Consider the following 21309-nt stretch of genomic DNA (forward strand, 5'->3'; position numbering starts at 1 on the left):
AGTGCTCTTAACCACTGAGCTGTCTCTTCGACCCCACATTGAGTGTGATAGTCTTTTTTTCAAGAACATTGAAATAAAGCATCTGGCTTTGTAGCCCAAGCTGGCCTGCAACCCACGGCCCTTCTGCTGCTGTCTTCTGCCCCACCACACTGGTCTTTGTAGATTAAATTTGTAAGGAGTTATTAAAAGGAATTGCTCATCCCTGCTCTCTCTCCACCTCCTACCCAGAGATGTGGTGACAACACACACCTATCACCACTTCTCAGGAGGCTGAGGTAGGAAAACTGCAGCAAGCTCTAGGCCAGCTTGGTCTACATGAGCAATTAAGTTTAGGCCCCTCCAAGCTACAAAGTAAGACACCATCTTTAAAAAAAAAACAAAAACAAAAAACTCAAGATTAATGCGCGCTCTCTCTCTCTCTCTCTCTTTCTCTCTCTCTGTGTGTGTGTGTGTGTGTGTGTGTGTGTGTGTGTGTGTTCCTCCCTCTCTCTCTCTCCCTCCTTCCTTCCCTTTCCCCTTTCCCCCTGCTCTCTGGCTTCATGCTAATCATGCACTTTACCCCTGAGAAACAACACTTCCTAATTCAATGATTACAATCTCATAATGAAGGCCTCATAACTTCCTTATAGCTGAACGTAGGAAAGACTACGTTTCATAAAATCATCCTTTGGTGTCCGTGTTAGAGTCAAAATCACCGGGATGAATCACAGATGTCCACACAATGGCAAATGAATCCTAGAATTAAAGAGATGACGTAATGCAACCCATACCTTGTTGGGTAACCAAAACATGCCTTATGCCTCATGTACTCAACACAGGGCTCTAATGAAAGAAGGAAATAAAACATAAAATCTGTTTCAGAAACTCCGAGGGAAGAGACCAGAGTCACAGCCATCCAGACCCTGATTTCCAGGTGGACGAATCCCCAGACCTTTGTGTTCCTCCAGCTACCAGAATAATGAAAAATGAATTTCCCCTTTGTGTGTGTATGCGTGTGTGTGTGTGCAAGTGTGTGCATGTGCATATGTGTGTGTGCACATGTGTGTTTGCATGTGTGAGTACATGTGCACGTGTGTGTGTATGTGTGTGCATGTGTTTTATTTGCAAATAAGCCTGTGCATTATATACTATAGTGCCTTCAAGGCCAGAAAATGACTTCAGATCTCCTGGGGACTAGATATAGAGTCAGTCCTGAGTCATGATGTGAGTGGTAGGAATTGAACCTGGGTCCTCTGGAGAAACTATCAGTTCCCAGATGACTTTACAATCATGGATGTTGTCTTAGTTGGGGTTTCTGTTACTGTGAAGAGATTCCATGACCAAGGCAACCCTTAAAACATGAAAGAAAACATGTAATTGAGGCTGGCTTACAGTTTCGGAGGTTCAGTCCCTGATCATCATGGTGGGGAGCACAGAAGCATCCAAGCAGATATGATACTGGAGAAAGAGCTGAGAGTTCTATATCTGGATCTACAGGAGGCTGAAGGGGACTGTCACACTGGGTGTAGCTTGAGCCTAGGAGATCTTAAAACCCACCTCTACAGTGACTTCCTCCAACAAGGCCACACCTCCGAAGATTGCCACTCCCTATGGCCCAAGCATTCAGACACAGGAGTTTGTGGGGGTCATTCCTATTCAGAGCACCACAGATGTAATGACAGTTTCTATTTTTAATTACATGCATTTTATTCTCTGTATGTGTGTGCTATGATACATGTGGAGGTCAGATGACACTGAGTGGAAATCAGCTCTCTCCTGTCACCTATGTACGCAAGGGCTCCTGGTGGTTAGCAAGCTCCTACCCACTGAGCCATCCTACCAGCCTTAAAGAGCTGTTCCCATTCTTTTCCAGAACTTGACTTCAGCTGACTCAGGAGGCCTTCCTGCTGAATACGCTGCACAGCATCTAATAATTCCTCATGGAGCCTCAGGAGCAAATAAATACAGAAAGTAATAACAAGCATCTGCAGGTCCTAGAGCCTTCTGAAGTGGAACCATAAATATTAGTCTTGCTGAAACAGATGCACCCATTGTTTCCTGAGAAACAAGGATAGGATGAGCCAACACTTTCAACTAAAAGTACGAAAGAACAGATGTGAGGAAAGCTCACCGCAATTAAGAGTCATACTGTTTTATCCTCATAAAGAATAAAATTTGCTCCATCTCTCTCCTCTATAAATGCTCCCTTTAATTAACCTTACCATGGTGATTATATGTTGAGAGTTTTTTAATAGCCACTGATCCTGCACTCCAGACACAAAACCTCAAACTCTCTAAGGTCTCTGAGTGAATTTCCAGCAACCTTTCTTTCCACACATAATGAAACTGTTTCAGTGTGTTGTGTGGATGTACACACACACACACACACATATACACATACACACACACACACAAATACACACACATACACATACATACACACACAAATACACACGTGCACATGCATGCACATACACACATGAAGAACTATTCCTTTGTAAAGGACAAGGCAGAAAGAAGTCTATCTTGATTTTGAAGCAGGATCTACCATTGACACCTGGTACTCACATATTAGGCCAGGCCGGCTGGCCAGCGAGCCCAGGGATTGCTGTCTCTCCCTCCACATCTCTACATGCACGAGTTTCTGCCACTGCACCCCACTTTGTACATGGTTTCTGGGGCTCAAACTTGAGTCCTCATTCTGGCACAGCAAGCACTTTACAGACTGAGCTATCTCTCCAACCCCTAAGGTTATACTTTTTGCTAATTAATGACTTATTACACTTATTAAAAGGACCTTAATTCAATTCCCAGCACTGATGTCAGACATCTTACAATCACCTGTAACTCCAACTCCAGGGGATCTGATGCCTTCTGATCAACTTGGGCACCAGGTTTGCACATAGTGCATGCACATACATATAATCAAACACTCACATACATAAAATAAATCTAAAAATAAATAAATTGGACTGGAGAGATGGCTCAGTGGTTAAGAGCATTGACTGCTCTTCCAGAGGTCCTGAGTTCAAATCCCAGCAACTACATGGTGGCTCACAACCATCTATAATGAGATTTGATGCCCTCTTCTGGTGTGCATGAAGACAGCTACAGTGTATGTGTATATAATAAATAAATAAATCTTAAAAAGTAAATAAATTAAAAGGAATTCTAATTTGTAGAGATTGTCATCAATAGATTAAAATCCTTATGTAGGGGCTGAGGAGATGACACAATGGGTAATGTGCGTGTTGTAAGCAGGAGGATATGAGCTCAGCTAGCCAACAAAAGGCAGCAGAAGCAATGCTCTGTGAGTCCCCAGAGCTTAGGCCTTCAGGCTCTCAGCAGCTTCTGCTGTCAATCTTTGGGAACAAAGCCACACTGTAAAGAAGTTAAAGTGAGCAGCTACTTGGATTGAACAGTCCCCACAGAGTAACTGTCCCTATTGTTTTAGTTTGGTTTCTATTGCTGTGATGAACACCATGACCAAAAGCAGACTGGAAAGGAAAGAGTTTCTTTCATTTTACAACTCTCAGATCACACTCCATCACTGAGGGAAATCAGAGCAGGAAACTTGAGGCAGGAACTTTGTAGCAGAGATGGGGGGTGGGTAGGGGAAACAGGACACAGGGTGGGGGTGGAGGGCTGCTTACTGGCTTGCTTCTCCTGGCCTGCTCAGTTTGCTGTCTTAGGTACTTAAGGACTTCCTGCCCACAGTGGGCTGGCCCCTTTTACATCAATCACCATTCAAGAAGACATCATGTTCTCAGTTAAGGTTTCTCTGCAAAGATGCCTCTAGTTTGTATCAAGTTGACAAAACAAAACCAAACCAACCAAACAAAAACAACCAGCATACCTGGCAAGGAACAAATCCTATTGTGACCCATGACCATACTCAATAGAAATGTAAAGATTTAGAGCATAATTGCTAAACGTGAAATAAATGTATCATTGTAAAATAGAAATAGCAACACAGAGTAGTTTCCTTCCCCAGGATCTTGGGAAAAAGTCACATCGTGCTAATAAGACTGAGGCTTATAGGGTAAAACAAACAAAGGGTGCTGATCAACAATGTTACATCATCAGCTGAAATCCCTTAAGCCTTACATCAATGTGCAGTCAGGTACAAATTGTTGGCATATTTTTTAATTAGTGTCACAATCATGTGTGTGTATGATATATAGCGCTTCTACTGTGTATCTTTATATGTACACGGGGTGGTATTCATATTTGTGCAAGTGCATGCATGATGTGTGTGCGAGCACATGTGCATGCGTGTAGGGCAATTACGCTCAATTGTCATTCCTTAGGGGCTTTCCACTTTATTTTTTGCAACAGGGTCTTTCATTGGCTAAGCAGGTGAGGCTGGCCAGTAAACTCCAGGTAGCTGGCCCAGGAGCCTCTGGAGATGCTCCTGCTTCCACATCCTATCTTTGACCAGAGATCGTTGGGATTACAGACACTTTTATGTGGGTCATCAGATTTGAACAGCAAGCATTTTCATACATCGTTTAAGAGACCTAATCTCAAATTACTTCAAAAGGCAAGCATGGACAGACACTCAAGGTTCTTGTGGTAGTTGAATAAGCTTGGCCCAGGGAGTGGCACTACTAGAAGGTATGCCCTTGTTGAAGTAGGTGTGGCCTTGTTGGAGGAAGTGTGTCACCGTGGGGGTGGGCTTTGAGACCCTCCTCCCAGCTGCCTGGAAGAACACTGGAAAACAGTCCTCTCTTAGCTAGCTGCCTTTGGATGGATATGTAAAGCTCTCAGCAACTCTAGCATTGTCATGCTCCCTGCCTTGGTAATAATGGACTGAACTTCTGAACCTGTAAACCAGTCCCAATTAAATGTTGTCCTTTATAAGAGTTGCCTTGGTCACGGTGTTTTTTCACAGCAATGAAACCCTAACTAAGACGGAAGTTGGTACCAGAAACTGAGATAATGCTATGATAGTCCTGACCGTGTTTATGTTTGGAGGAATGTGGATTCTGGGACTTTGAAGGAAAGCAATGGAATACTTTAAGTGGAGCTTAATGGGGGCATCCTAATAGGAATATGGAAGACAGTGGTCCTGAGGGTGATTTGAAGTTTGAGGCCCTGGATCTAGATGCTTCCAGGGAGAATTTTAGTGTGAGGCCTAGAGACTTTTGTGGTATTTTGGTGAAGAACGTGGCTGGTTTTTGACCTTCAGAATCTGCCTATAGCTAAGGTGAAGAGATTAATTTCGTTGACAAAAGAAGTCTCAAGTCAACCAAGTTTAGACTCTGCGCTGTGGTTTACTCTCACAAAGACTGGTTAGATCAAGTGTAGCAAACTTAGAAAGGTAAAATACAAAATGAACGGTAAAGGAGCACCAGGAAGTGGAATGAGGCAAATCCTGTGTTCAAGGATATTAAATGGAATTAAGGAAGTGGTGACCTCAGATCAAGGACCCACCCAGCTAAATTCACACTTTTGCAGTTGTAAGAGGGAGAGTTGTATCTCGCTAGACATTATTACGATGTGGTTATTGTTTTCATTTGGACATAAGGAGATATGATTATGTGTCAAATTGATAAGACATGGATCGTGATGGCTATTATTAGTTGTCAACTTGACTAAGACCTATAATAAAATGCTTAGGTCGAGGCATGGTGTTACCCACTTCACGTGACACACACCTGGAGACAAGGGCTTACAGATTTCTGAGTTCAAGGTCAGTTAGCTTACAGAGCAAGTTCCAGGACAGCCGAGCATAGGTAATAGAACCAGAGGAACAAGTTCCAGCCCCAGCAAGCAGCAGGACTCAGCAGCCTCAGCATGCGTCTCTGGCTTTAGAGTCAAGAGTAGGAGGGGTTGCTGGGAAACTGGATGCTGGGTATCTGGAGATAAGAAATTAAGAAAAGACCAGCATCACTGAGGTGAAATCTTCTGGGAAGCTGGACCTGGTAATGTGTAAGAGTCACCCAGATGTTGAACTTTGGCACCATGAAGAAAGTCTATGAGAGGCTATTGGTGAACCCAAGCTGTGATGGACGACCCTAGTGTATTGGAGATGCCAATACCATAGGATGACCACCAAGAACAGCAGTAGCTGTGGATTCAAATCAACTAGCACCTAGAGTGCTACAGAGAATAGAGCTGGAGACGTGACCGAAGCTCTTTGGAGGAGCCCAGAAGATTATGTGTGCATCCCAGACATTAGAACAAGAAACCATAAAGTCAAAGTTGCCTTGGAGACCCCAAGATGTTAGAGATGCCAGAGCTGCAGGGTATCTGCAGGAAAGTTGCTAATAGGCAGTGGAGTCAGCCCAAAAGAAGCAAGTTGTTGTAGCCAATGAAGATGAAGGCAGTTATAGATCTGAAAGGCTGCTTTGACATCAGACATGGAGATGCTGAGTTTAGAGTTTGGCCAGCTGGCTTTTGGTCTTGCTTTGATCTAGTATTTCCTCACTATGATGTTTTAGGACAGTAATGGATATCCTGTGTCATGATATGTTGGAAGTATGTGATCTGCTTTTTAATTTTGATTTTATAAGGGATTATAGTTAAGAAATTGCACGAATCTCAGAAGAGACTTTGAACTTTGGACATTTAAACTTTGATGAGACTGTGATAGCCTATGGGACTTTTGGAGTTGGACTATGCTTTTTGGAGTTGCATTATGCTATGGCTAGGTATGCCCTGCCCTCATAGACAGGTGTTTGAACAAGCCTATGGGAGCCAGGGAGTGGAATGTGGTCATTTGAATATGCTTGGCCCAGGAAGTGACACTACTAGGAGGAGTGACCTTGTTGGAGGAAGTGTGTCACTGTGTGTGTGTGCGTGGGGGGGGGCTTTGAGACCTTCCTCCCAGCTGCCTGGAAGAACACAGGAAAACAGTCCTCTCCTAGCTGCATTTGGATGGATATGTAGAACTCCCAGCTCTTCTAGTGCCCCCGCCAGCGGGGACCCAGTTATTTGTGGGGGTCGAGGGGGACCCATACCTGCGGGAGAAAGGGCGAGAAAGAGGAGCGAGACCAAGCAGTGTCCTTGTCAAGGTCTGTTTATTGAGAGGAGTGTACAGCATTTAAGGCTCTGAAGCAGGAATTGAAGCTTGGGGCAGGGGGAGTACTGGAAAGTGCTCAAGGACATAAGGTGAATCATTAAACTGCAAGATATCCTCCTTAGACAAAGAGGCAACAGTCTTCTGGGGACAAGTTCTTTCTTTGAAAAGGTCAAGCCCTTCCCAGGAATCTGCTCAGGGCAGGGCACTAGCTTTGCCTAGTCCGGCAGTCCAGTCCGCAACATTCTAGCACCATGGCTACTTGGACACTGTCATGCTTCCTGCCTTGAAAATAATGGACTGAACTTCTGAACCTGTAAGCCAGCTCCAATTAAATAATGTCCTTTACAAGAATTGCCTCGTGGGGCTGGAGAGATGGCTCAGTGGTTTAGAGCACGAACTGCTCTTCCAGAGGTCTCCTGAATTCAAACCCCAGCAACCACATGGTGGCTCACAACCATCTGGATGAGAGCTGATGCCCTCTTCTATTATGTCTGAAGATAGCTACAATGTACTTATATATAATAAATAAATAAATCTTAAAAAAAAAAAAGAGTTGCCTTGGTCATGGTGTCTGTTCACAGCAATGAAACCCTAACTGACCTCCACAGGCATGCATGGCCATTCACACCAATAAACAAAGCACACAGATAAATATTTTCGTTTACTAATTCGTCACTGTACACACACACACACACACACACACACACACACACACACACACACAAGAGAGAGAGAGAAAAGGAGAGAGGGAGAGAGAGAGCTTGGTGTAAACTTGCACACTTATCCCAATGCTGGAGATAGAGGGGAGATATAGAAATAGGTAGATTTATGGGCCAGGCTAACCTTCCTGGTTACCTCTAGGTCAATGAGAGACCCTATTTCAAAAAAACTACTTGTATGGCTCCAGAAGGGTGACATTCAAGCCTGATCTGACCTACACACACACACACACACACACACACACACACACACACACACACACACACACACACACAACAACCCCACATGCACCCACGTAAACATACTCCCCCCTCAATACAAGAATCATACAACTTGCCTTTCTGTCCTTCCCCTTTCTTTTACACAGAGTCTCACTTCATAGTCCTGGCTGACCTAGAACTTATTATATAGACCAGGCTGACCTCAAACTCACAGAGACCCACTTGCCTCTGCCTCCCTGGTGCTGGGATTAAAGAGCATTCACCATCACACAGAGCTTTTCCCCCCCTTTCCAGTTTGAAATGCTCATTCTGTGGCACCTATGACATTCACACTGTCTCATAACCACGGTCACTTTCTAACTCCTGCGTGCTTTATATTGCTCTGAAAGGAGATCCTATACCATAAAATAGTAACTGCCGTGTCCCCTGCCTCTGTCCACTGGCTACCACGCATCTGCTTCCGCTTGCATAGATTCCTCTGGATAGGTCCTACGGATTCAGTCATACACCGTGAAGCTCCTTGTGTCAGCATAATGTTTTCAAAATCCACCCCTGATGACGTGTGTATCGGGACACCCTTCCTTTCCATCAGTGTGCTTTCACCTCCTGAATACACCACAGATGCCATTTGGTGACAGGCTTTTGGGTGTTTGTAACTTTTGGCTACCGTGAGGGTCCTGCCGCAAACAAGCATGTTCAGGCATTATTTGAACACTTCTTTTTAGTGCATGGGTATGTGTACATACATATGCAGATATATAGATATGTATGTCTGTATCTGAGGCAGGACAGAAAGACATGGAAGATTGAGGGGACATGCAAAGGGAAAGTCGCCTCCTACTCTGGGGTCTAGTTTGTTTCTCTTGCCAATTCAGAGAAAGACAGGAAACTTCAACACAAATGATAGAGCCAGAGTTGCCTACAGAGGTAAGGAGTGGGTTTAAAAAAATTATAATACGGGGTTGGGGATTTAGCTCAGTGGTAGAGCGCTTGCATAGTAGGCACAAGGCCCTGGGTTCAGTCCTCAGCTCCAAAAAAAAAAAGTTAAAAAAATTATAATACATACTTATTTCGGTATATATTGGATGGAAGTATACCACGGTGTGTGTGTGAGGTCAAAGGGCAACTGAGAGTCGGTTTTCTCCTGCTACCCTGAGGGGTCCAGAGGTTAAACACAGGTTGTTAGGCTTGGCAGCAAGCACCTTTCCATGCTGAGCCATGTAGTCAACCCTTGAACCTTAGCCATTCCAAATAAGGATGTTTAAAACATGTACTTAGGGCCGCCATGTCTGTAGTCTCCTCGAACTTTACCTGTTAGGTCCCTTGCTCTCTCATTCCCAAGCCTAAACATTGTAGCTCCTAGAACACCTTACAATCTCATTTACAAGAGGAAACTTTTTTTCAGTTCCGTGAAGCCATTTGTCAGTTCTCTAAAGGAAGTAGACTCCTCTTCACATTTTCTTTCTTTTTTTTTTTTTTTTAGAACAAGTCCTCACCAGGCATGGAACTTATTTATTTATTCATTTATTTATTATAAGTACACTGTAGCTATCTTCAGACACACCAGAAGAGGGCATCAGATTCCATTACAGATGGTTGTGAGCCACCATGTGGTTGCTGGGAATTGAACTCAGGACCTCTGGAAGAGCAGTCATTGTTCTTAACCACTGAGCCATCTCTCCAGCCCTCACATTTTCATTTTATAAACTTGCAACACATTCCTATGTACCTGATACTGTGACAGTTACAATGTGAATTCCTAGATGCTTCCAGAGAAGGCGTGTCTTACTTTTAGTCTGTATTTACTTGGAGTCAGGGGCTGAGGCAAGGTTTCTCTGTGTAGCCTTGGCTGTCCTGCAACTCACTCTGTAGACCAGGCTGGCCTCCAACTCAGAATTCTGACTTCTGCCCTGCCCCTGCCCCCACTCTCCCCCCTTTCCTGTGCTGGGATTAAAGGCATAAGCCACACACCCCAGGGAGAAGGCATGTTTTAAATTTATTAGGAATTGCTAAATCAATCTTCAAAAGCTTGCTCAGGGAAGGAATGAGAGAGTGTGCACCTGTTTCCTTACATCCCTGGTAAACGCTGCTGTTTTTGGATACTGGTGGCTAAAAAGTTAGCTCATTTTTAGATTTATTTCATTTTATGTGTATAAATATTTTTCTGTGCCTGGTGTCGGAGGAGGTCAGAAGAGGTCGTCAGATCCCCTGGGGCTAGAGTTTCATAAGGTTGTGAGATGCCAAGTGGGTGCTGAGAATCGAACCTAGGACCTCTTCAAGAGCACCAAGCACCCTTAACTGCTGAGCAATCTATTCAGAACTTCATTATATTTTTATTAATATATATTAAATTACACATAATCATGATATTTTCATTCATGCACATTATGTATTGTGATCTTGTTCATCTCATTATTAAGAGTTTACATTTGTTTTATCGTGTGTGTGTGTGTGTGTGTGTGTGTGTGTGTGTGTGTACTTGCACTGTGGAGCACATATAGAGAAGATCAGAGGGCAGGATTTTGGAGTCAGTTCTCTCCTACTATGTGGGTTCTAAGTATTGAACTCAGGTCATCCAGGCTTGGTGGCAAGTGCCTTACCCACTGAGGTATCTCACTGACCAGTCCCAGTACCTACAAAAGAAAGGCTACTTCATATACATTTACTTAATTTTTAAATTTTATTTAATTTTAAGCTTTACTTGGTCTTTAAAACTAGTACATTATATTCTTTAAGAATATAACCCAGGGCTGGAGAGATGGCTCAGTGGTTAAGACCATTGGCTGCTCTTCCAGAGGTCCTGAGTTCAATTCCCAGCATCCACATGGTGGCTCACAACCATCTGTAATGAGATCTGATACCATCTTCTGGCACACAGGTATACATGCAGATAGAGCACTCATACATTAAACAAACAAACAATTAGACAGACACAGGGACCCTGAGCTGGATACGGTGGTACATGCCTTTAATCCAATCACTCACAGGCAGAGGCAGGAACATCTGTGTGACTTCGAGGTTAGCCTGGTTTACATAGAAAGTTCTAGAACAACCTGTTGTATGCAGTTTTAAATCGATACCACTTTGTCCAGGATTGGCTGCACTGTGAGCCCCTCCTGTCTTCCCTTTTTGTTCTACCCGCCTTTGATTCCAGGAGGTGACAGCACTACCAGTCCTTTCCTAGCTTCCCTAAATTCATGGATAAACACACACACACACACAGAGAGAGAGAGAGAGAGAGAGAGAGAGAGAGAGAGAGAGAGAGAGAGAGAGAGAGAGAGAGAGAGAGAGAGAGAGAGAGAGAGCGAGAGTTTGTTCCTTTGCTGGGTATTATTATCTTCCATCTGGAAAAGCGTGACCTTAATAATTGATTATCTCCACCTCTCTACCTGCCCTAAACTTAGTGGCTAGTCCTACCTAACTCCTGCCAAACATCCGTGGCCACCCATCTGTAGCATAGGCCACAGCTCCAGCTCTCCGAGAGACCTCACATGGTTGCTACGTTCTTCTCGTCCCAAAGCATGGTGGGAAGGCCTTCTCTCCTTCCCTGTGTCTGCCTTTTCCTCCTGGACCTAGAAGTCCCACCTGTACTACCTTCCATCCAGCAATTGGCCCCTGGCCTTAAGATTTACTTATTTATTATGTATACAGCGGTCTGCCTGCAGACCAGAAGAGGGCACCAGATCTCATTACAGATGGTTGTGAGCCACCATGAGGGTGCTGGGAACTTCTGAGTCACCTCTCCAGCCCCGCCCCGGACTTCTTTACTGACAAATCAAGAACCAATTGGGGAACAGGATTTTAGCATCAGGACCTCCCTCTACACAACCAGGCTGCATAGATCCTGCAAATAAATATTCCTTGGGTTAGAAAGAGGGCTCAGTGGTTAAAAGCACCAGTTGCTCTTCCAGAGGGCCTGGGTTTAGTTCACAACACCCATGTGATGGCTCACAATGGTCTCTAACTCAAGCTCCAAGGGATCCAATGCCCTCTTCCGGCCTCCACTGCAGGTAACTGATACACAGACATGCATGCGGCAAAACTCGCTCATGAGAAACTAAAATAAATCTTTTTTTTAAAAGTGACCCTTAGAAAACCACAGGATTACAAATAACCTTTGTAGCAACACGTACATGTGACTCTCTCGCTCTTGAGAAGTATGCAACCATGTCGTCGTTGGGTAGGGTCCTTTTTCAATATGACTCTGTCAAAACACTTTGTAAACTTCGCTTCGCTACAGCCTGTCCATCGTGCAAGAACGCACAGCGGAAGTGCCGACCAACGCAAGACTAAGCTTGGGGTCAGACTCCAGAATCTTCCTCCCCTGACCGCTCCTGTAGCACTTCCGCCAACAGTCCGCTCCAACCTGCTGGTGTTCTGAACTGCGTACTTAATGATTAGTTTACTGACATCATAGCTTTTAGGTGCAAAGTGGGTCTCAAAAAATGGTAGTGCTGGTGAAAACAGAAGGACTCTGGGTAAACAGAAAGACTATTATTTGGTAAACAGAAGCCTCAATCCAGCATTCCCCAGGAATCTCACAAGGCGGTTTTTCCGATCACCAGGAAAACCACAACCTCCCTTATCTGCCCGCGACGGTGAACTACATCAGGCAACGGCATCGAATTCCCAAGAAATCTGAACAGTGTGTATCAGCTCAAAGCACCCAAATTCTGGTGACTACCAAATAAAATCCATTTGCTATCCTGCTAAGCTGCTGTGTCACATTCTGGGAGGCAAACTGTCTCCCCAACAAACTTTTCTTTCTTCCCACAGAGTGGTCTAGTTCCGTGGTTTCACTTCACATTCTCACTTGGGACAGGCATGTTTGTGTCAGTTCTGCTCTGTTTTGCTTGCACAACAAGGGAATAACTGATGAGCCATCTTCCCCTTGCTGAGCAATGTGTGGCTGGACCAGTTTTCACCACAACAGAAAAGTGTATGGCCTCAGACGCTTTGATCATGACTCCCAAATAAAAGTTGATGACTGGGCTGTTGGTAACTGACATTCCTAGTTGGCCCCTAGAATCTGGGGGTGGGTGGAGCTTCAGGAGTAGAGTGAGAGGACAGCATTGAAGACTGAACCCAGGGTCTAATGTGAAGCACTTGCCTTTGCAGAGCTACTGGCCAGCATCCTAGTATGAGGCTTCACAATTCTGTAGAAGAATATATTCTTTTCTCCCACGGTCACATTTGGCCTCCTTTCTTCCAGTCCTAAAGGTCATTTTTTTCCGCTTTAACACACATCTTTGCCCTTCATTAAGGGCAGAATGGGATGATTAATCCCCCTCCCTGTGGGGGATTAATACCCCTAAACAAATATGATACAAATATGATATATTAAAAATTCAAAATTTGAGGATTTTTTTCTCTATGGTCCAGTTTCCATTCTCTCTGTCTCTGTCTCTCTGTCTCTCTGTCTCTCTCTCTCTCAGAGGGGAATGCACAAGTCCTGGGGTACAGTACATGTGCTCACCCAGAGTTGACATTGTCTTCCCCATCACTCTCTTTTGTTAAGGCAGTCTCTTGCTGAACCCTAAGTTCCCCAATTCCAGTTCTTCCAGCTAGCCAGTTTTCTCTGGGGACCCCTGCCTCTGCATCTGAGTAATGGGATGATAGGAGGCTCCCACGCTTGCCTATCTTTTATGTGAGTTCTGGGCATCTGAACTCCCAGAGTTCACTTCATGTATGCGTGGCAAGTGTTTTAGCTATCAAGTCAGTTCCCTGGTCCTTAGTTCTAATTTTACATTACTGTCATCACATTTTTATAAGAGATTTGATGATTCACTATATTCCCAAGTTTTTGTTTCATTTTGAAGGTCTGTTTATTTGTTTTGAGGTAGTATCTCAAACATGGTAGTAGCCATGTAGCCTGGCTGGTCTAACAATGTTGACCAGGCTGGCCTCGAACTCAGACATCCGACTGCCTCTGTCTCCCAAGTGCTGGGATTAAAGGCATGCAGCACCACCTGTCTACATGATCCTTGTCTTAGTCAGGGTTCTCTAGAGTCACAGAACTTATGGGTAGTCTCTATATAGTGAGAGAATTGGTTGATGACTTATAGTCTGTAGTCCAACCCCCCAACAATGATCAGCAGCAGCTGTGAATGGAAGTCCAAGGATCTATTGGTGGCTCAGTCCCACGAGGTAGGCAGGCAGGCAGGCAAAAAGAGAGACTCTTCCTTCTTCCGATGTCCTTATGTAAGTCTCCAGCAGAAGGTATGTCCCAGATTAAAGGTGTGTACCACCACGTCTGGATCTGGGACTTGCTTTGTCCCAGGTGACCTTGAACTCCGAGATCCCCTTGCCTTAAGCTCCTGGGATTCATAGCCACTTTGCCTCAAGATCTCCATACCAAGACCCAGGTCAGAAACTTGTATCTCCCAACCTCAGGATCAAAGGATCAAAGGTGACCCTTCTGATTCTGGATTGTAGTTCATTTCAGATATAGTCAAGGTGACAACCAGGAATAGCCACTACAATCCTATCCTAATTATTATTTGAGACGCCGGCTCAAGCATCCACCCTGGCACTGAATCCGCTATGTAGCTGGGGATGACCTTGAACTCCTGATCTTCTGACTTCCATCTTCAGAGTGCTTGGACTATAAACCTCTACTACCAGCAACTGGCGAGCCACTGGGGGTGGAGCCTAGGATTTCAGGCATGCTAAGCAAGGACTCTTCCAACTGAGCCACATCCCCACCCCATATCAATATTCTTAAGGATTTTTATTTGATGTGTAAGGATATTTGCACGCATGTACATCTGTGCTCTGCAAGCACACCCAGTGTTTGAGGAGACCAGAAAGTGTTGTATTCCCTGGAACTAGAATTATGGTTATAAGCGACCACATGGGTGCTGGGAATTGAACTTGGGTCCTCTTCAGCCTCCCATACTAAATTTAATAGAAAAAAAATTTCCCTCTAAGCACTTAAGTGCACTATTTACACTCCCCCAATTATTAAGACTTTCTACAAAGAACTCATCAGGAGCTTTCAGAGTCCCACACTGGCATCTAACTGTCTGCTTCTGATATAGATCTCTTTTGTAAGACCAGAAACTTGCATGTTTGGTCTCTCATGGGGGTAGAAAGGTCAGTGCCAGAGAGCTCCCATGGGTTCCGGGAATCTTCTTTCCTACCGTAGATAGAGCAGCCTTGTAGACTGTTGCAACCTGACATGCTGGGCTTGCCTGGGCTTGGGGTAATTGAGTTTTTACATGCACTCAGTCACTGCATGCTGTAAGAAGAGTGCTGGTGTCTTTAGAAGGCCTGAGTAGTTTAGAATTGCCATCTATGGGCGGGAGAGATGGCTCAGTGGTTAGCAGCACATTCTGAACTCATACATGTTGCTGGTCTTTGCTACTTTGTGAGTTCTTAATTCCCACTCTTAATCTCCCTCCGCTTCACCCCCTAACACTAGATAGGAGATAAGAAAGGAGAGAGGGGAAAGAGATTCCTGAATCTAGTTTCTTTCTTTTTGTTTCTCTGTTGACCATGGCTACTAACAAACCATACAACCCACCTCCCTAAATGACCAACAACCCCTGACCCTGCTTTGTAGGGCCCTCATATTTATGCATCCTCTGGAAAGCTCCCGGAATTCCAAAGTCAAACAATCACAGAAATTATAAGCCAGCACATAAACAATCCCCTGCTAGAGCATGAGGAAAAATCATAGTCAGCTGCTGTAGACGATCGGAAGTAGCCCAATATCTCTACTTAAAATATTTCTCTCTCTCCCTCTCTCTCTCTCTCTCTCTCTCTCTCTCTGTGTGTGTGTGTGTGTGTGTGTGTGTGTGTGTGTGTGTGTGTGTGTGTCTCTCTCTCTCTCTGTTTAAAGAAACAAATAAGCCAGAATTCTCAAAAATGTTACTGCAGTAGAGGATCTGGGTTTGGTTCCTAGCACCCACATGGCAACTTATAACTGACCTAAGTTTAATTTTAGAGAGACCAAACCCTTCCTCTGGCTTCATGGGCACCTGGCATGCCCAAGGTACACATATATACATCCAGGCATTCACACACATATATAAAATAAATAAACAAACACATATGCACATATATAAATATATAAACACGTGCATATATAATTAATAAATCTGTCTTTAAAATGTCATAGAACAAATGCCTCACCTATATATCTCCCTTCCCAAAATAATCCTCTGTGAATGGAGGTAAATCAGGAAATAAATAACCTCAAGCCTTCTCTACTGCATATTCTGCCAATCATTATTTTATTTATTTATTTATTTATTTATTTATTTATTTATTGAGACAGGGTTTCTCTTTGTAGCCCTGGCCATCCTGGAACTCACTCTGTAGACCATGGTGGCTGGCCTCGAACTCAACTGGGATTAAAGGTGTGGCTACCACTCCCCAGCTTTGCCAAACACTCTTAATCTGCCTGAGCTTCTGTTAAATTCAGGGCCTTGCATGTGCTAAAGAGGTGCTCTGTTAGTAAGCCTGTATCTGCCTGGCCCAATGCTGAGTAGGTGCTCTACTACTAAGCCTGTCTCTGCCTGACTCTATGTAAATTGGGTGGGTGGCACAAACCTATAATTCCAGCATTGAGGGGAGGAGGTGAAAGCAGGAGGGAGAATCAGGAATTTGAGTTGGTCTACACATTGAGTAGGAGTTGATTCTGAGAATGTGAGACTTTGTTTAAACAACAACAACAAGCCAAAGATTCGTAATGCACACATGAATCACACATGTGATTCATGCCTCACCACAGATATGCAGTCTGTTCCCCCAACATTAACATGTCTAAGGGTCCACACTACCCACTGTTCTAGTGTGTCAGCTGCTGTCTCAGTTATGGTTTCATTGCTGCAATGAAACACCACGACCAAAAAGCAAGTTAGGGAGGAAAGGGTTTATTCAGCTTAGACTTCCAGACATAGTTGGAGGAAGTCAGGACAGGAGCTCAAGCAGGGCTCTGGAGGGTCAGGACATCAAGCAGGATTTGACCAGAGACCATCTTTCTGAGGATCCATTGTGTCTGAGGACTCCGGAACAGGATGTCTAAAGCTGGAATAATAGGGTTGTGAACACCTTCCGTGGGAGCCGGAAACCAAACTTGGCTCCTGGGGTAGCCAATTCTCCAGCCTAGTCTTTGTCATGATTTTTTATTTTAAATCTAATGAAAATTCCAGATTCATCACTTTGTTTTATAGCCCACCATGGGTGGCATTTTTGGATGCTGAGAGAACAACTCTTGCTGCAACCGTAATCTTTAAACCCCTCTTTTTGTCTTGAGGGATTGGATACTGAGAGCTACAGTGACAGCCTGGCCTGGCAAGGCGTGCCCACTTGTGCAACAGTGAGATGAATACCGTGTGCTTACCATGTTGATACCATGGTCGCTTTTTTAGATTAAAAAAGGTTTTAATACTGTGTATGATGGTAGCCTGCATGTGGGGATGAATCTGTGAGGGATGAATGCATGTGGAGGCCAGAGGTGTCAGATTCTGTGGGGCTGAAGTGACAGGCGGTCATGAGCTCCCTGACATGGGTATTGAGAATTGAACTCCATGGGCTGGAGAGATGGCTCAGCCGTTATAGGCTAGACTCACAACCAAAAATATAAGAGAATTGAATTCCAGTCTGCAAGAAGAGTGGTGACTTTTAACCACTGAGCCATCTCTCAAGACCCATTTAGGACCTACAACCCACTAGTTATAAAAAAGCCTCCTTAGGAAATCAATATGATTAGGTTACCATGCCAAAGTCCCAGGTTATTAAACTGAAACTAAGCTATCGGACACTCCAAGAATCAATAAAGGGAGAATTGACAGCTAAATCCCCAGAACAGACTGGTTTAATGTCAGGGTAGGCAGCTGCCGGTGAGTTCAGGCGTAGAGTAGTTGCTTCCCGTGAAGGGGATTCTAAGCTCCAAACCATCCCCAGTATAAAAACCGAAATCAACTGTTACACTATGAAAAGTCAATTGGCACGGTTATGAGGTTGCTTCCGGCCCTGATTCTTACACATACACAAAAAGAAACCTGACACTAAGTAGTTTTTCCATTGTTCTCCTCCGTGTCTGCCTTACAATAATAACTTTACTGGTTTGTTTCTTTACTGTTTTCTGAGACATGATCTCACCGTGTAGCCTAAGCTAGCCTGACCTCCTGGTCCTCCACCACACAATTACTGGGATCATAGAATATGCTACTTTCTTATTTAAGGTTTCTATTGCTATGAAGAGACAGCATGGTGATTCTCATAGGAAGACACTTAATGAGAGCTGGCTTACAGTTAAGAGGTTTATTGTGGTCCTGGCGGGAAGGAAGCATGGTGGCATCAGCAGACATTCACGGTGCTGGAGAGTTCTACATCGAGATCTGAAACATCTCGATCTGAAGACAGCAGGAGAGTGGGACACTGGCTTGGTTTGAGCTTCGGAAACCTCAAAGCCCAACCCCAGTGACACACTCCCTCCAACAAGGGCACACCTACTCCAACAAGACTACACCTCTAATAATGCCACTTCTTATGAATCTATGGGGGCCATTTTTATTCAAACCACCACAGCTGTATTGCCCAGCAGAGTGGAAACTTTAAAATGACCGAACTTCTATTTGTTTTGTTTGCTCATTTCTATTAAATGATTATTGTTTGAGATTTTTTGTGTGTTTTTAAAAAGGTTTTTATCTATTTTATGTTTGTGAGTACACTGTTGCTCTCTTCAGACAGACCAGAAGGGGGCATCAGATCTCATTCCAGAGGGTTGTGAGCCACCATGTGGTTGCTGGGAATTGAACTCAGAACCGCCGGTGCTCTTAACCACTGAGCCATCTCTCCAGCCCTTGTGTTTGTTTTTTTTGTGTTGTGGGGTGTGTGTGTGTGTGTGTGTGTGTGTGTGTGTGTGTATGTGTGTGTGTGCCCAAGGAGATCAGACAAAGCATTGGCTCCCTGAAGCTGAAGCTAGGGTTCCAGGCATTTGCGAGTTACCTGATGTGGGTGCTGGGAATCAAACTTGAGTTGTCTGTAAGAGGAATAAGTACCTTAAGCACCAAGCGGTTCCTCCAGCCCTTGTTTTGCCATTGAGACTGGTTCTCTTGTAGCCTAAGCTGACCATAAATTCACTATTGTTGCTGAGAATGACCTTGAACCCCTGATCGTCTTCCTTCACCTCCTAAGTATTGTAATTACAGGCGTGTGCCCCCGGACCTGTTTTATGTGGTGCTGGGGACCAAGCCAAGGTCTTTATGAATGCTGAGGAAACACCCCACCCTCGGAACTGTAGAACCAGCTCCCCGGTTTTACTCTTTATTCTGAGGCAGGACCTCACTAACGTGCCCTTGACACACTCTTACCTCAGAACGGCTTCGAGCTTGGAACCCCTCAGCCAACCTCCCACGGCTGGGGTTCAGCCTTGCATGACTAGGCCTGGCTTTCTCCTGTCTTGGGTTTGGTCTTGGGTTGGCCTCATCCTGTCCATTCTCCTACTTATCAGGCCACTGGACTCAGAATGTAATTATGTCATCAGCTCTTCCAGGTCTCCAATGCCATCACATGAAGGCCAATGGTTGAAAAAGTTTGAGGGACTTAAATTTCTTCTCTCAGCAACTTATTGTGAGAGGTGAGCCTGGCCTGGATCAAGCTCACTTTAATTCAAGCAGAATCAAGAGGTTGAGGAAAACATAGACTTCATGGATTTTACCAGTGTTGTGTAACAAAATTATTCCTGGGGAGAAACACACGTGCTTGTTTACATCAGCTAGGTAGCCCACCACAAACCAAAGTCTGGACAACACCAAACTTGGTGACCAATTAGTTTTAGTGGGGTTACTTACAGGAATGTGGGCAGGCAGTTACTTACAGGAGCAGAAATAACTCAAAGAAAACTGCATCACCACAGCCCAGCCCAGCATGGTGACAGCTCACAAAATCTGAACTCTGTTGGTTTCTGCTTCTTTCAGGTGGCTGGTCTGGTTTCAGAGCATTCCTTGAAGCTTGTCTTGTCTGAGAATCTTCTTGGAAGATCAACTCCTTCTAAAAGAGACTCTTAGTTTTTATTGCTTACTCTGGCAGGGAGGGGCCTAGTGAATCCATTAAGTTTCAGGAACTTCCTGAAGCTACTTTGAATTGTTTACTTTCCTGCTTAAAGAGATTCCTTGTGGGATGGACTGTTTCAATCTTGGGAAAAGCTGTGTACAGAACATCAGAATAGAAAACTCTCATTACAGCTGGAAAGAACCCAGATGCCCTTCAACAGAGGAATGGATACAGAAAATGTGGTACATCTACACAATGTAATATTACTCAGCTATCAAAAACAATGACTTTATGAAATTCATAGGCAAATGGATGGAACTGGAAAATATCATCCTGAGTGAGGTAACCCAATCACAGAAAAACACACATGGTATGAACTCATTGGTAAGTGGCTATTAGCCCAAATGCTTGAATTACCCTAGATGCACAGAACACATGAAACTCAAGAAGGATGACCAAAATGGGAATGCTTCACTCCTTCTTTAAAGGGGGAACAAGAATACCCTTGGGAGGGAATAGGGAGGCAAAGTTTAGAACAGAGGCAGAAGGAGCACCCATTCAGAGCCTGCCCCACATGTGGCCCATACATATACAGCCACCAAACTAGATAAGATGGATGAAGCAAAGAAGTGCAGGCCGACAGGAACCGGATGTAGATCTCTCCTGAGAGACACACCCAGATTACAGCAAATACAGAGGCGAATGCCAGCAGCAAACCACTGAACTGAGAATAGGACCCCCGTTGAAGGAATCAGAGAAAGGACTGGAAGAGCTTGAAGGGGCTCGAGACCCTATATGAACAACAGTGCCAAGCAACCAGAGCTTCCAGGGACTAAGCCACTACCTAAAGACTATACATGGACTGACCCTGGACTCTGACCTCATAGGTAGCAATGAATATCCTAGTAAGGGCACCAGTGGAAGGGGAAGCCTTTGGTCCTGCCAAGACTGAACCCCTAGTGAACGTGATTGTTGGGGGGAGGGTGGTAATGGGGGGGAGGATGGGGAGGGGAAGCCCATATAGAAGGGGATTGGTAGGTGTTGGGGGATGGTGGCCCGGAGACCAGGAAGGGGAATAACAATCAAAATGTAAATAAGAAATATTTAAGTTAATAAAGATAAAAAAAAAAAAAACTCTCATTACTTCCATATCCCAAACATTGAAAGATAAGACAGAAAAGGCCTTCAGTGACAGAATTAATAAAATCTTTAAGTAATCTAAATGATATTTCCATGTACCAATTATACTGAAGAAGCTGTGTCCTCTAGTAAACATTAAGATTAAAAAGAGAAGGCAGTGGAAGAAGCGAAAAATGGAGGTGATGCCCAGGCAATGATGGTGCTCTTCTTTAATCC

This window comes from Rattus rattus, chromosome 10, assembly GCF_011064425.1.
Source record: "Rattus rattus isolate New Zealand chromosome 10, Rrattus_CSIRO_v1, whole genome shotgun sequence".
NCBI lineage: Eukaryota > Metazoa > Chordata > Mammalia > Rodentia > Muridae > Rattus > Rattus rattus.